Here is a 13788-nt window from a genome sequence, read left to right as displayed (position 1 = left end):
CATGCACAAAAATTAGCTCAAAATGGATCAAGGACCTTGATATCAAATCAGAGACTCTGCGTATGATAGAAGAAAAAGTTGGCTACGATCTACATATTGTGGGATCAGGCTCCAAATTCCTTAACAGGACACCCATAGCACAAGAGTTAATAGCAAGAATCAACAAATGGGACTTACTTAAACTAAAAAGTTTTTTCACAGCAAGAGAAACAATAAGAGAAGTAAATCGGGAGCCTACATCATGGGAACAAATTTTTACCCCCCACACTTCAGATAGAGCCTTAATATCCAGAGTTTACAAAGAACTCAAAAAATTAGACAATAAGACAACAAATAACCCAATCAACAAATGGGCCAAGGACCTGAACAGACACTTCTCAGAGGAGGACATACAATCAATCAACAGATACATGAAAAAATGCTCACCATCTCTAGCAGTCAGAGAAATGCAAATCAAAACTACCCTAAGATACCATCTCACTCCAGTAAGATTGGAACAAGTCTCTTTTATTTATTTTTTTTTGTTTTGTTTTGTGATTTTATTTTATTTATTTATTTTTTTATTGGTTTTTCACAACATTACAAAGCTCTTGACATATCATATTTCATACATTAGATTCAAGTGGGTTATGAACTCCCATTTTTACCCCAAATACAGATTGCAGAATCACATGGGTTACACATCCACATTTTTACATAATGCCATATTAGTGACTGTTGTATTCTGCTACCTTTCCTATCCTCTACTATCCCCCCTCCCCTCCTCTCCCATCTTCTCTCTCTACCCCATCTACTGTAAGTCTCTTTTATTTGACCCTTACATAAACACAAAAACATACCCCATTCTCTCAATCAACGATCTCACCGTTCTTCACAAAATAGGTGAGGGAAACTCAAGTCAAACAGTTTTGTGAGAGTCGATTTACTTACTTAGTGACTTCTTAGAGCCTTTACAGTGCTTGTATGCACTGTGAATCTTCAAGAGGGCTTGATCTTGAACTGAATCACAGAAACTTTTGGAAGTAAAGTACCTCTGGAGATTGTTACTTGGTTTGAGAGCACTTGGATACTAAATAGTTCTAAAGTACCTGGTGACTGTTTTCCTTGACTTGGACATATTTTCCTAGCAGATTCAATAATTTATTACAGATTTTCTTTGTAGATTCGGTGTGCTCTGTTAGTCTCCATTCAGGAAGCCTGGGCCATTCTATGATTCTAGTTTCCAGGTTATGCTTACAAGGCTTGAGGTTCTGGGGACATGCTTAAAGCTTAGGGTTATGGAACAAGGAATGTCTTCTACTTATATAACATTAGCCTTGAGTCACAATGTTCCTGTGACCCTCTGATCTGCTCTTCAGGACCTCTGGGAATTTAGAGATTTCCCTTGTGATATGATTGATGCCAATATATTTCATTTCTCTGCAGAGCCTTCCTTGACCAGAGCTCAGTGGTGCTGCCCTTTGCAGTGAGTGGGTAAGAGCAGTACTCCCAGGCACTTTCAGACAGGGCTGTGACTTCTGCTTGGGAAAGGGGAGGCATTGGATGAATCAAAGAATCCACATATTCTCACCCACCATACCTAACGCAGGTGGCACATGGTCCAAGGAGACACCTCATTTATGTAACTTAGTGATCCACAGTCTTGGACTGTAGAGCAAAGAATTCTGATGCCCCAAGGACACTTCCACCGGCATTTCCAGTATTAGCTGTGTGACCTCCCCCACCCCCGCCTGGGAGCTTCAGACTCTGCTACCCATACCAGAGATCTGAACCTGCCTCTCATTCCAACAGCTGCGTTGCGAGTGTGCCATATCCTTCCCAAGGGGTTCTGAGGGACTTCCACTTGTGGGTGTACTGAGTTAATGTATAGCCACCCTTGAGGAAGTGTGTTTGCATCTTTGAAATGTAGGGTGTAATGAACTCCAGTGCCCCTCCTGTGAACTGCATGCTCCCCCACTTCACATTCAGCAGCTTTGCTTTTATGCGTTATTGTGCCCCTAGACATGAGAAAAGGCATGCGATTTTGATCATTTGAAGAGTGTAAGTAATGCTCGGCACTTACTTTGTGCTATATCTGCTCCAATCCCCCATTTCACTTTATTTCCTCTTATGCGGCATGAAATGGTTGTATTACAGCAATCATCTTGCACATCCTCTGCAGTTTATAAGACAGTTGCTGCTGCATGCTCTACCTACAGATTATTCTGAGAGATTAAAATCAATTTTAGTTGTCCTTGTCTGTAAAACAAAACTTACCGTAAGCTGAACAGAATTCAAGCAAAAATTCATCTTGATGGGATGTCTCAACTCCCCTCTCTGTATATTTCTATGTATGTCCATCTTTGACACTTGTTACTATGCAGGTCCTCAACATAGTTACTTGGAGTAGACTTTCCCAAACCAACTTTCAGACTCACATTTTCCTTCTTTGCAACACACCACTTAACATATTGTATCACCATGTAAATTGCCAGGGGCGGGGGTTGACAAGTCTATAAAATATACACTTGTGTCAGTGACCATCCAGGTGTCTCTGGGAGGGTTGGTGTGAGATCTCAGTATTTGGTGGGTAGCAGATATTGCTCTAGATCTGATTCTAGAAGCCCTGAGACTGGGACTCAATTCTGCTAATTACCTGTTTAATGACCTTGGGCCAGCATGCAGTGTGGCTCTGAATTTCTGGAATCCCACATAGCTCTTGGTGTTCAGACCTACCAGCTGCCTAATTACTAGAGAGAGAGAGAGAGAGAGAGAGAGAGAGAGAGAGAGAGAGAGAGAGAGAGAATTGTTTAATATTTATTTTTTAGTTTTTTTCAGTGGACACAACATCTTTTTATTATTTTTTTTTAATTTTTTTGTATTTTTATGTGGTGCTGAGGATCGAACCCAGAGATCCACGCATGCCAGGGGAGCGCGCTACCGCTTGAGCCACATCCCCAGCCCAAGCTGCCTAAATATTGCTGTTGAAAGTCTGTTGAAGCAAACTCCTCTTGATGGCTGTTAAAAGATAAACTGAGGCACATTATAATTTTAGAGTTTATTTGAGCAAACAGTGATTCATGATTATGGAAACACTGGATCTAAAGCAGTTTGAGGGCTTTGCTGCAGGGGCATGAGGTAAAGACTGGTACAGAGTGAATGTAGAAATAAATTGAAGGAAATATTTGATTTGTTAACGTTGTTATGATCTCCTAGATAAATAGAGGACACCCCTCCTAATGCAATGCATTTAGAGGTGAAATGATTGGGTTATGAGAGCATTAATCTAATCAGTGCATTAATCCCCTGATAGGGATTAACTGGGTGGTGACTGTAGGCAGGTAGGGTGTGGCTGGAGAAGGTGTGTCATTGGGGGCAAGCCTTTGGGGTGTATATTTTGTCCTTGTGGAGTAGAGCTCTGGCTCTTCCTAGTGCCATGTTCCCAGTTGCTTTCCTCCACCACCCCTTTCCACCATGATGTTCTGCCTCAGCTCAGGCCCTGAGGAAGAGTCAGCCAACTGTGGACTGAGACCTCTGAAATCGTGAGCCCCCCCCCCAATAAGGTTTTTCCTCCAATAATTGTTCTTGTCAGCTCTTTTGGTCACAGTGATGAAAAAGATGACTAAACAAACATGGAACATTAGCCTTATTTAGATCATCCGAGTGGAAAGTCCCTAGCTAGAGGGGTGGTTGGCAGTTTCTGATCAGTTAAGCTTAAGTTGAATCTCACCCTCTACTCTGAGTTGAGTCCAGAGGGCACTGGAACTACATAGTTCTCCCAATTAAGAACAGATGTGTATCACTTAATGACAAAGCTGTGTTCTTTTCTCCTTGTGGAAGAGGACGCTCACACACACCTCCATGGGCTAGCCCAGTCGCCTGGTGTAGCCTACCTGGGATACTGGATACGGGAGGTTGCTGCTGACTTAACATGGCATATTGCTTTATAATAAAAATTTTAAAGTAAGTAGGAGTACAGTCTACAACAATAACAATGAGAGCATGGTAAATACATATACCAGTAATGTCATCTATTGTCATTATCAAATATCATGTACTGCATACAACGGTGTGCAGTATGTTTTACTGGACTGGTAACACAATAGGTTTCTTTATACTGAACCCCACAAACAGGTAGTGATGTGCTGACATGAGGATGGCTGCGACATCAGGAGATGTTAGGAGTTTTTTAACTCCATTGTAATCTCAGGGGACAGTGATTGTGGTCCATCATTAACCAAACTGTCATTATGTGGCCCAGGATGGTATATAATGTTGTCAAAGGACTGTTGACTGCTTTCCCTGGATGCTGAGAAGCTTGTGTAAGGCACTCCTTCTGGCTGTGGGCCCCCAGTCTCTCCTTTTTGAGTGGAAGGAGTTAAGGAAGTAGAAAAGCCACAGGTCTGCACATGGTGCGGCAGACCTTTGTCAGCCATGGTCCTGTCTCCATGTGTAGAGGGCCTTATTTCCCATTCTTGGTGCCTGGTTCCTTGGTGCCCTCCCTCAGAGACATGGACAGAAAGGGAGACGGAATGGGGCCTTCAGTGCCCTCTGGACCTAAACTGGGAGGGTGTGGGGTGAGAAGTGAAAGCAAAACCAGTCCTTGTCACATCATCCCAGGGGAAGGCTAGGTGTTTAGACCTGACTGGCTATGAATTGAGAAAATACCCTTTGAGCCTTAATTTCCCATATTTTAAGTGGAAATGGCCACATTTATCCAGCATGCTTGTTCTTGGAATTGAAGTATGTGCCGATGATATCGAAAGCCATTTTTGTGAACTCCAGAATGAGAACTTTGAACCTGATTGGTTTATCATCCAAATCATCATCGTCATCATCATCATCATCACCACCATGGACAGGCTGTGCTAGAGAATTAGACCTACCTTTTGTTAATCTGGATGAGACCCACAGCTATTTGAGGGACAAGAGAACCAGGTTGTGAGAGTAGTCCTTTCGAAGAAAGCTGCCAGTAGCTGACTAAACCCCACCAAGAAAATACAATTCAGGATGCTGTTCAACCAGGCATACATACATCTGGGGTCCTCCTGGCAGGGAGGTAGTGGGTGAAACCTCTTCAGGGTCCAGAGAGGCTTCTTCTGAATCAATGCTCTGGACACTGGGAGGAAGTAGCCTTCCACCCCTGTGCAAGTCAGCAGACCACTGTGTTATTAACTCTAGCCAAGTCATCCTTCCACCTGGTACCTATATTCTTGTCTCTATGTCAGGAGAAATGGAGGAATCCCAGTGCCTGTAAAATGGTTCCATAAACTATGAAATCAAATTATAGCTGATATCAGAAAGTGACAAAAAAAACCCAGAAAAACATGAGAAATTAAGTTGCACAGTATAGGTTTCATCAGACTAAATCAGAGGTAAGCAATACCTGCTTCTCTCAGAGAGCCTATGCTTAAAATAAAATGAATGCTTGCTGGGGTGTGTGGTTTCTTGTCGGTACACTCTGATGTGTGAGGTAGGAGAGGCCACGGGGTGAGCATCAGAATAGAAATGATAATTATTTTTTATAACAATGTCTTCTCGAGCTTCAAAGAAAGGGGCCTCTCTCCTTGCACATGCAAACATCGATTTGGGAGCTGAGGAAGGTAATTTTCACATGCAAATGCATATGAGTTGAAATGAGCAGAGGCAATGAGCAGACTGTTAAAGAGACACAGTCCTCTTTCTCTTCTAGTGCAAAGGAGCAGGGGCTTGAGAGAAGCAGCTGTTTCCTGAAGGAGGAGGAAAGGTAGCAACCTAGTAAGCTTTTTAAAAATTCTCTTCCTTTGAACATATCTTTGATTCCATGTGATCTCCCATAAATATTTTGTTAATCATTTATTTTGTCGGAAAATAGGAGCACACTCAGTGATGAAGGGAATGTGTGGGCCTGGACTCCAATTTGGTCGCAGATCCTTACACTGCTGCCCACTGGCCATGGAATCTCAGCACAGGCACGTAGATTCTAAGAACTGACTTTGCTAGTCACAGGATGCTGTCAGGTCAATGGGAGTACATCGTGAAATCCCCAGGGGCATGAGCTGCTAGCCACAAACTAAGGGAGAAGTAACAAATACCCCTGCACTTTTTAAAATAGCAATTTCTATGCCAATCCCTCATTCAACTGTCCCTTTTAGGGCTATGCCTTCCAAAACTGCACCAATAACACAAAGCTCTTTGCCTCACACTTCTATAGAGGCCCTCCTAGCAGAGAGCCTCTATTCTTACAAGCCATCCTTGGGACTTTTCTCCAGGGTGCCTAGATCCTGTGTGCTTGATCTAACCCTCAATTATCTTTTCTCTTGCCTGTGCTGCTTAGAGAACAAAGGAAGTTCTGCCTCTTGTGCCCGCTTCTCTGTCCCTGGACCAGCTTCATGGGAATCCTTATGTTTCAGGTCTAGACTGCTATTTCGGAATCTCTCTCCAGTTCTCTTTAGAGAGCAAATGTCAAGAAACAACACAGGAAGTTTCTGTCTTTGTTATGCACAGTTCCTCCTTGGGAGCTAAGAGCATAGTTATATGCTGGACTAGAGGAGGAATAGAAAGGCAAGAAGAAATTGTCACCTCACCATAACTGAGCAAAGAGTCACTTCACACAGAACAAGGATAAATGTTATTGCTCTGTCTTGGTCTAGAAGTTGAAAGCGTCTCTTCACCCCCTGCCTTGCCTCAACCCCTACTCTGGGATTCCCTTAATCTATAAAGAAAGAACAAGTGATCTTTGCATCCTTTTTTGACCCTCTAAACACCCCACTTTGGGGAGCAGCAACTTGACCTTTTCAAAAATTTTGTCTTGCCATTTTGTTTGGATTAATGAAAGAAAGGACTTTATATGCTCACTGTAATAAGATGCCATGGCAATTTAGGGAAGGGCTATTAAGAAATAGACCGTTGCAACATTTCCCGCATCTGCCTGTGGTTAGCTTAAAAATAAACAAAAGTTTTTTTCTAGAATATTGAAAACTGTGACTACAACAGAAAGAACAGAAATTGAGGAAAGTTTGTTTTGTCTCTCTGCAGGGCCAGAAAAGTCTCTTAACTTTTTGCCTTTGCCACCCACAACCACTAAAGTAATCATCAACTCCTTAGCATTGGTGGAGGCAAGCTGAAGCTATTTTTTTTTCTTGCTCTATAGAAATAAACAATGGATTCCTTTTTTGCCTGCAAAGTTCTTTCAACCCCTGACTCTTTGCAATAGCACCTAAGGCTGGGTACAGACAGGCTGCTGCTTGGCTTGGCTACTCAGAGCTTGTCCCAGGGAGTCAAATGACTACACCTGACCTCAGAGGAGTTGCTGAAGTCGTCATTGAGGTTTTGGTCACTTCATAGACATGTGGTGGTGAAAGTTCCCCTCCCTGTGTGATGATTGAATACTGGTTAAACATTGGGTCAGTTGGCTTCTTGCTTAGGTTCCAGCAAGGAATAGCTGTGTAACTGGGATAAACCTATTTTTTCTTACATAAGACAGAGTGAGTTTGCAGAGGTGTCAAAAGCCCCTCAGGTTTCCCTTTCAATGATTTTCAATCAAAAGAACATGGCACTGGAAAAGACAGAATGGATGTCTTGTTCTTATTCCTTCAGTAGCTATGCTACATATCTTGGATGTTATATGTAAAATAAACATAAGACGATTCTAAAGGTGGAAAAAAGATAGAAGAACTAAGAATGTTAGCACTTAAAGAATAATATACTGGTGAGTTCCCTGGATTTTCTTTTTTGCATTAGGTATTAGGTACTTGGAGCTGAAGAAAGCAATAACCTGGGAACAGCAATTGGCATAGACAAAATATTCCATGCCCCCAAAGTCCATTCCTTTTTTAGCCAGAGGACTAGAAACTACGCAACTAACAAGACAGAAAGCTCTTAGATGATGACACTCTACTCTGACCACAAACCACAGAATAAATTATGGCTTCACTTTTAATCATATCAGCAAAACCTAGGTGAGGAGCTTAGACTTTTCATCATCATGGCACTATAATAAGATAATGCAAGAGCTCCTCCATGAAAATGCCAGAAAAAGCCAAATAGAGAGCCAGGACTCTCATCCCCATTGGTAATTGGCTCCCATGCAACTACAGGATCTATGAAGATTATGAGGGAGGTAGAATTCCCACTCCACCCAGTGCTAGTGAGGACCCCTTTCTACATGGAATGTCATGGAGATCAAATGGAGAAACTGTCCTTTTACTCCCCACTGGTAGTAACCAGGTAGCACTAATCCTTTCCTGAACATAGTGCTGTCAAAGAAAGTCAGTTAAAATAGAAGACTCCAATAAATCCCAGCATCTGAGAACAAAATGCCTAGGTTTCAAGAGGAAAAACCATGTACCATCCCAAGAACCAGAAGTATTTTAAACCAAATGAAAAAAGATAATCAACAGATACCATGAATGAATTATCTGACAATTATTTTTAAGCAGCCTTGATTTCAATGAGAAATTGTGAGTCTGCTTGTAACAAATAGAAAAAAAAATAGAAAGCCTTGGTGAAGAAATAGAAGACAGAAGAAGAACCAAATGGAAATGTTAGCACTGAAAAATGCAATAACTGAAATGTTTTAGTTAACTTTTTTATTGCTGTGACCAAAAGACATGCCAAGAATGATTTTAAAAGAGGTAAAGTTTATTTGGTGCTCACAATTTCAGAGGTCCATAGAAGGCTGACTCCACTGTTCCATGCCTGGTATGACAGAGCATCAGGGAAGAAGGACATCACAGAGGAAATCAGCTCAGGACAAGGAAATTAGTAAGCAGAGAGAGAGAGAAGAGAGCTCCTCTCAACAGAGACAAAATATATATCCCAAAGGCACATCTTCAGTGACCTACCTCTTCCAGCCATCTGCCTACAATTCCCACCCAGTTAATCCATTCAAGTGGATTAAGGCACTGATTAGCTTAAACTTCTGGTATCCTAATCATTTCACCTCTAAACTTTCTTGCATTGGCTCACCCATGAGATTTTGGGGGATACCACATGTCTAGACCAAAACATGAAACAAAAATCTCAGTCGATGGACTCAATAGCAGAATAGAGAGCACAGAGAAATCAGTGAAGTGAAAAATATAATAATCAAAGTTATCTAGGAGAGACAAAAGAGGCTAAAAAAATGAACAGAGCCTCTGGGACCTGTGGGATTTAAGCAAAAAATCGAATATTTGTATTACGGAAATCCAGGAAAGAAGAAAGAAAGAAGGTGAATCTGAAAAAGTACTCTAAGAGACACTGTCTGAAAACTCTTTGAATTTGGCATTAAACATAAATCTGGAGATCCAAAAAGCTAAAACAAAAAAAAATGCAAAAGAATATGACAACTTCCTCTGATAAATTCACAAGATGAATAATAATTAAATTTCTGAAGACTAAAGCCAAAGGAAAATCTTGAAAGCAGTCACAGAAAAACAGTATATTACAAGTATATAGTAGAAAGGTAATTAGAATGACAATGAATTTCTCATCAGAAGCCATGGAGGCCAGAAGTAAATGTCAGGATATATTTCAGATGCTGAAAGAAAACAATTGTCAACGTGAAGTCTTATACCCTGTTGAGCTATATTTCAGGAATGAGAGGAAAATCAAGACATTCTCGGAATAAAAAAAAAAGAAGTTATCATGAGCATGTTTACTTTAAATGAATGACTAAAATAAATTCTCTAAACAGAATGGAAATGATAAAAGAAGAAACCTTGAAACACCAGGAAGCGCATAAAATGAAATAAGCAAACAGAAAAACACCATAAGCTTTCCCTCTCTTGAGTTTTCTAAGTTGTGTTTAATAGTTGAAACAAAGATCATATATTGTGGGCTGGAGTTTTAGCTCAGTGGTAGAGACTTTGCCTAGCAAGTGTGAGGCACTCGGTTTGATTCTCAGCACCACCTAAAAAATAAAATAAAGGTATTGTGTCCATCCACAACTAAAAAAACCACATAAACAAACAAAAAAGACAGAGATTGGCAGAAAGGATTTGAAAACACAACCCAACTATATGCTATCTATAATAAATTAATATAGGATGTAATGACATATGAAAACCGAAAGTAAAAAAATGGAAAAACTGTATCATATAAACAGTCAAAGGAAAGAAGAAATGGCTATACCAAAAGGAGCAGACATAGAGAAAAGAAAATGACTAATGACTAGAGGTAGAGAGGAATATTCTGGAATGGCAAGAAAGCCAAGTCACTAAGAATACATAGTAATTCTAATCATGTATGCAGAAAACAACAAAACTGAAAAAATATGTGAAACAAAAGCTAATGGGGAAGTCAACACATCTTTTTCAACTTGTTTCAAGTTTGGACATATCCTAGGCCATAAAATCTCAATAAATTTAAAAGACTTGAAATTATATAATGTGTACTTTCTGATCACTGTGAAATCAAATTAGAAATTTATAATAGAAATATAAGAGAAAAATAGCTAAATGATTGGAGGCTAAGCAACACACTTCCAAGTAATGCATGAGTCAGTGAGACAGTTTCAAGGGAATTAAGAAAATACATTGAATGAAAGAAAAATGAAAATACAGCACATCAAGATTTGTGCAACCCCCAAAAAACAGGGAAGTAAGAAAAATTTATAGCACTAATCAAATGCATACATTCCAAAATAGGAAGTTTCTAATGAAGTAAATGATGCTCTTAGCTCAGGAATATAGAAAAGAAAGAACAAAATAAGCCCAAAGAAATAAGAAGAAAAAAATTGTAATAACAAATGTAACAATGAGAGGAATATAAGTTAATAAAATTGAAAACAGGAAAACGACAGAGAAATTCAATCAAACATAGAGCAAGTTCTTTGAAGAGTTCACTAAAATTGAGAGACCGATAAAGATGAGAAAGAGAAGGTGAAATTCAGCAAATTCAGAATTGAAATAGGGAATATTGCTATAGGAAGACTCTATAAAAGTTAAAAAAAAATAATAAAGAAAACACTACACACAACTCTGTGTCTAAATTTGACAATTTAGATGGAATGTATAATTCCTTAAAAAACAAAAAGTACCATAGCTCATCCAATATTAAATGGACAATTTGAGTCACCCTGTAACTATTAAGAAATTGAATTGTCAATTTAACACTACCTTCCTCACATCTCCTGGCACAGTTTCACTGGGGAATTTTACCAAACATTTACAAAGGTGACACCAATCTTACATGATCTCTTTCTAATCCATTTTACCAAGCTAGTGCTCCTGCTTCTAAATTAGGGTAGCACTAGACAAAGTATGAAACACACACAAACAAATAGACAACACACACAAAAAAACACTCACAGCAAACCCAAAACAAATCTAAGAACTGCACACTATATCCCTCATTAATACAAATCCAAAAATTCTTACCACAATATTACTAGTATTAAGTTAAACAATATATTCAGCAACATAGTCATCAAAAAAGACATCAATGGCAAATGAACATATGAAAATTATTCAAACATTAACTATTAGGAAATTGAAATTCAAAACTATGAAGAGCTATCATGTCGGTCCTATAACAATGGCTGAAATAAAGAAAAAATAGTGATGATGCTAAATTCCATAGATGATGTGAAGAAACTGAAATCAGTGTTATATTACTGATAAAAATGCAAAATCACACAGATACCCTGGAAACCACTTTGGCAGTTTCTTATAAAGTGAACTATACAACTACCATATGACCCAGGGATTGTATTCCTGGACTTTTGTTCTAGAGAAATGAAGATTTATGTTTGCACAGAAACCTGCACATGAATATTTACGAAAGCTTTATTGGTAGTGGCTCAAAACTGAAAACAGTTCAGTTGCCTTCACTGTATGAATGGTTAAGCAAATTGTGGCAAATTCATACCACATAATTTTAATCAGAAATAAAAAGGAATGAGTACAACAACCTGAATGAATTGTTGAAGAATTATACTGTGTTAAAAACAAAAGCTGATCCCAAAGGTTTTCATGCTATATGATTCCATTTCTGTACATTCCTAACTAAAATTATAGAAAATGGGAATACATTAGTGGGTTAAGGATGGGTTACGGTCTGGAAGGAAGTGGTGTGGGTACAGAAGGGTAACTTAGAGACGCTTGTGAAGGGGAAATGTTGTATTGAATGTGTCACTGTGAATGTCCTGGTTATGATATATCTTTTTAGTTTCATAAGATGTTACCATTGGGGAAAATGGGGGAAGTGGTATTGGATATTTCTCTGTATTATTTCTTAGAAATATATGAATCTATAAATATCTTGAGCTATTAAGTTTGATTATGGAATTTTCAAAAAAAAACAATAGGAATCATTATAATCAACATTTATAAAATCAGAGATTTTGCTATCAAAATCCCTGAACTTTCCACCAAGAAGTTCTCCATCTCTGCAGCCTTGTGAGTACCACCTCTCCCTCTTCCCTTCCTTTCTTCAACTCTGTAGTTTGCACTAGAATTTTTATTCCTTGCATATGCAATGCTTTCTTCTGCCAACAGCCTGTTTTTCCCATCTTCTTTCCCTTCTTTATTTGCTCAGTTCCTACTTATTCTTTAGTTCACCAGATGAATTCCCCATCTTTTAGCATCCCGTGTTTCCTACGTAGCAGCTGTCCTGCTCATTCCATTTAATCTCTGGTTTGATTTGCCTAAGATCTTCCTTCCTCCTTCCCTGATTTGTAAACTCAGTGAATGTGGGGACCAGGTCGGCTTTGGAGTGAATGAAAGGATGCATGAGAAGAGTATTTGCTTTCCATTCTTAAGCTGGCAAGATCTTCATCAGTGTTCAGAACCCAGCTTGGCCACTGTCTCTGCTCAGTGTGACCTGCCATCCCAGGAAGAAACATAAATTGCTTCTTTGACCTCTCTGTGGTCTCCTATTGCTCCTTCCTACCCAGGGGGAACTGGGCAAGTGATGATCCTGGCTTGGTTATATTAGAGACTGGGAGTGAGAACACATGGGGGTGGGGAGAGAAAACCAGGGCAGGGAAAGGCTGAGTCCAGCATGTGTGCATGCTAGCCTTCCCCAAGGGAAGGGGTTTTGCCCTACAGAAACTGTTTACCTTGATAACTCTCCAGTGATTAGTAAGTGTGGGATTTGTTACAGTTGAGCACTATGGTACATCTTGGGGGAAATGGAGGAATCGTTCCTCTAAGACTGTGATAATGAAAGAATAAAATATCTAGTGTCTATCTTTTCAATGTCATGCTGTTGGCCTCCAGACCAACCAGCCTTTGCCCTGTTTTGGAGTGGCTTTACATCCTGAGACCACAGATGGTGGAGAGTAGGTAACTGGATCAGGGACATCCTAAAATAGGAAGCAAATGGGCCACCTTGTGTCCTCACAGTCACCAGATCATTCAGCACCACAGCCCTTACCATCCTATCTCCATATCTGTTTGCCCTAGTAGATTCTAAATTCTCTGAGGAAAGGGGAACAGGATTTGTCTCATTCCCTACTGCATTCTCTCTGTGCCCATGCATAGTAGGTGCTAAATAAATGTTAGTTATGTGAAAAAAAAAGAGACTTTTACCATCTCTTCCCTGGTCTCCTTGTCAGGTCTTTGTACTTGGCCTGAAACCTGGATCTCTACTGTATCTTCTCATTCATCTCCTATTCCCTCCCACATATGACCCACCATGTCCTCATCACATACCACATTTAAGGTAAAAGCATCCTAACCAGAATTGCCTTCAGAATGAATCATGTCCAGTTTAGAAGTTGAAACTTGGTCCTCTCATTAGGCAAATTAAAGTGTTAAAATAAAATTTGGGCAAATAAAAATTTTTGTACCCTCTTGGTGGGTTGGATGTCATGCTTTATGTACACTGTCTTGTCTCTCACTC

At 39.7% G+C, this 13788-nt stretch overlaps 1 long non-coding RNA gene across 1 annotated transcript; it reads right to left on the bottom strand.

The window, feature by feature from the left end:
• Positions 1-511: 511 nt before the first annotated feature.
• Positions 512-2718, bottom strand: LOC144377594 (uncharacterized). Its single transcript, XR_013438587.1, has 3 exons — positions 2636-2718; positions 2063-2204; positions 512-1517 (listed from the first exon to the last, which is right to left on the bottom strand). It is a non-coding gene; the product is annotated as an uncharacterized LOC144377594 (long non-coding RNA).
• Between the last annotated feature and the right edge of the window lie 11070 nt (positions 2719-13788).

The sequence above is a fragment of the Ictidomys tridecemlineatus genome, chromosome 5 (assembly GCF_052094955.1).
Source record: "Ictidomys tridecemlineatus isolate mIctTri1 chromosome 5, mIctTri1.hap1, whole genome shotgun sequence".
NCBI lineage: Eukaryota > Metazoa > Chordata > Mammalia > Rodentia > Sciuridae > Ictidomys > Ictidomys tridecemlineatus.
This window is presented reverse-complemented; position numbering and strand designations above follow the sequence as displayed.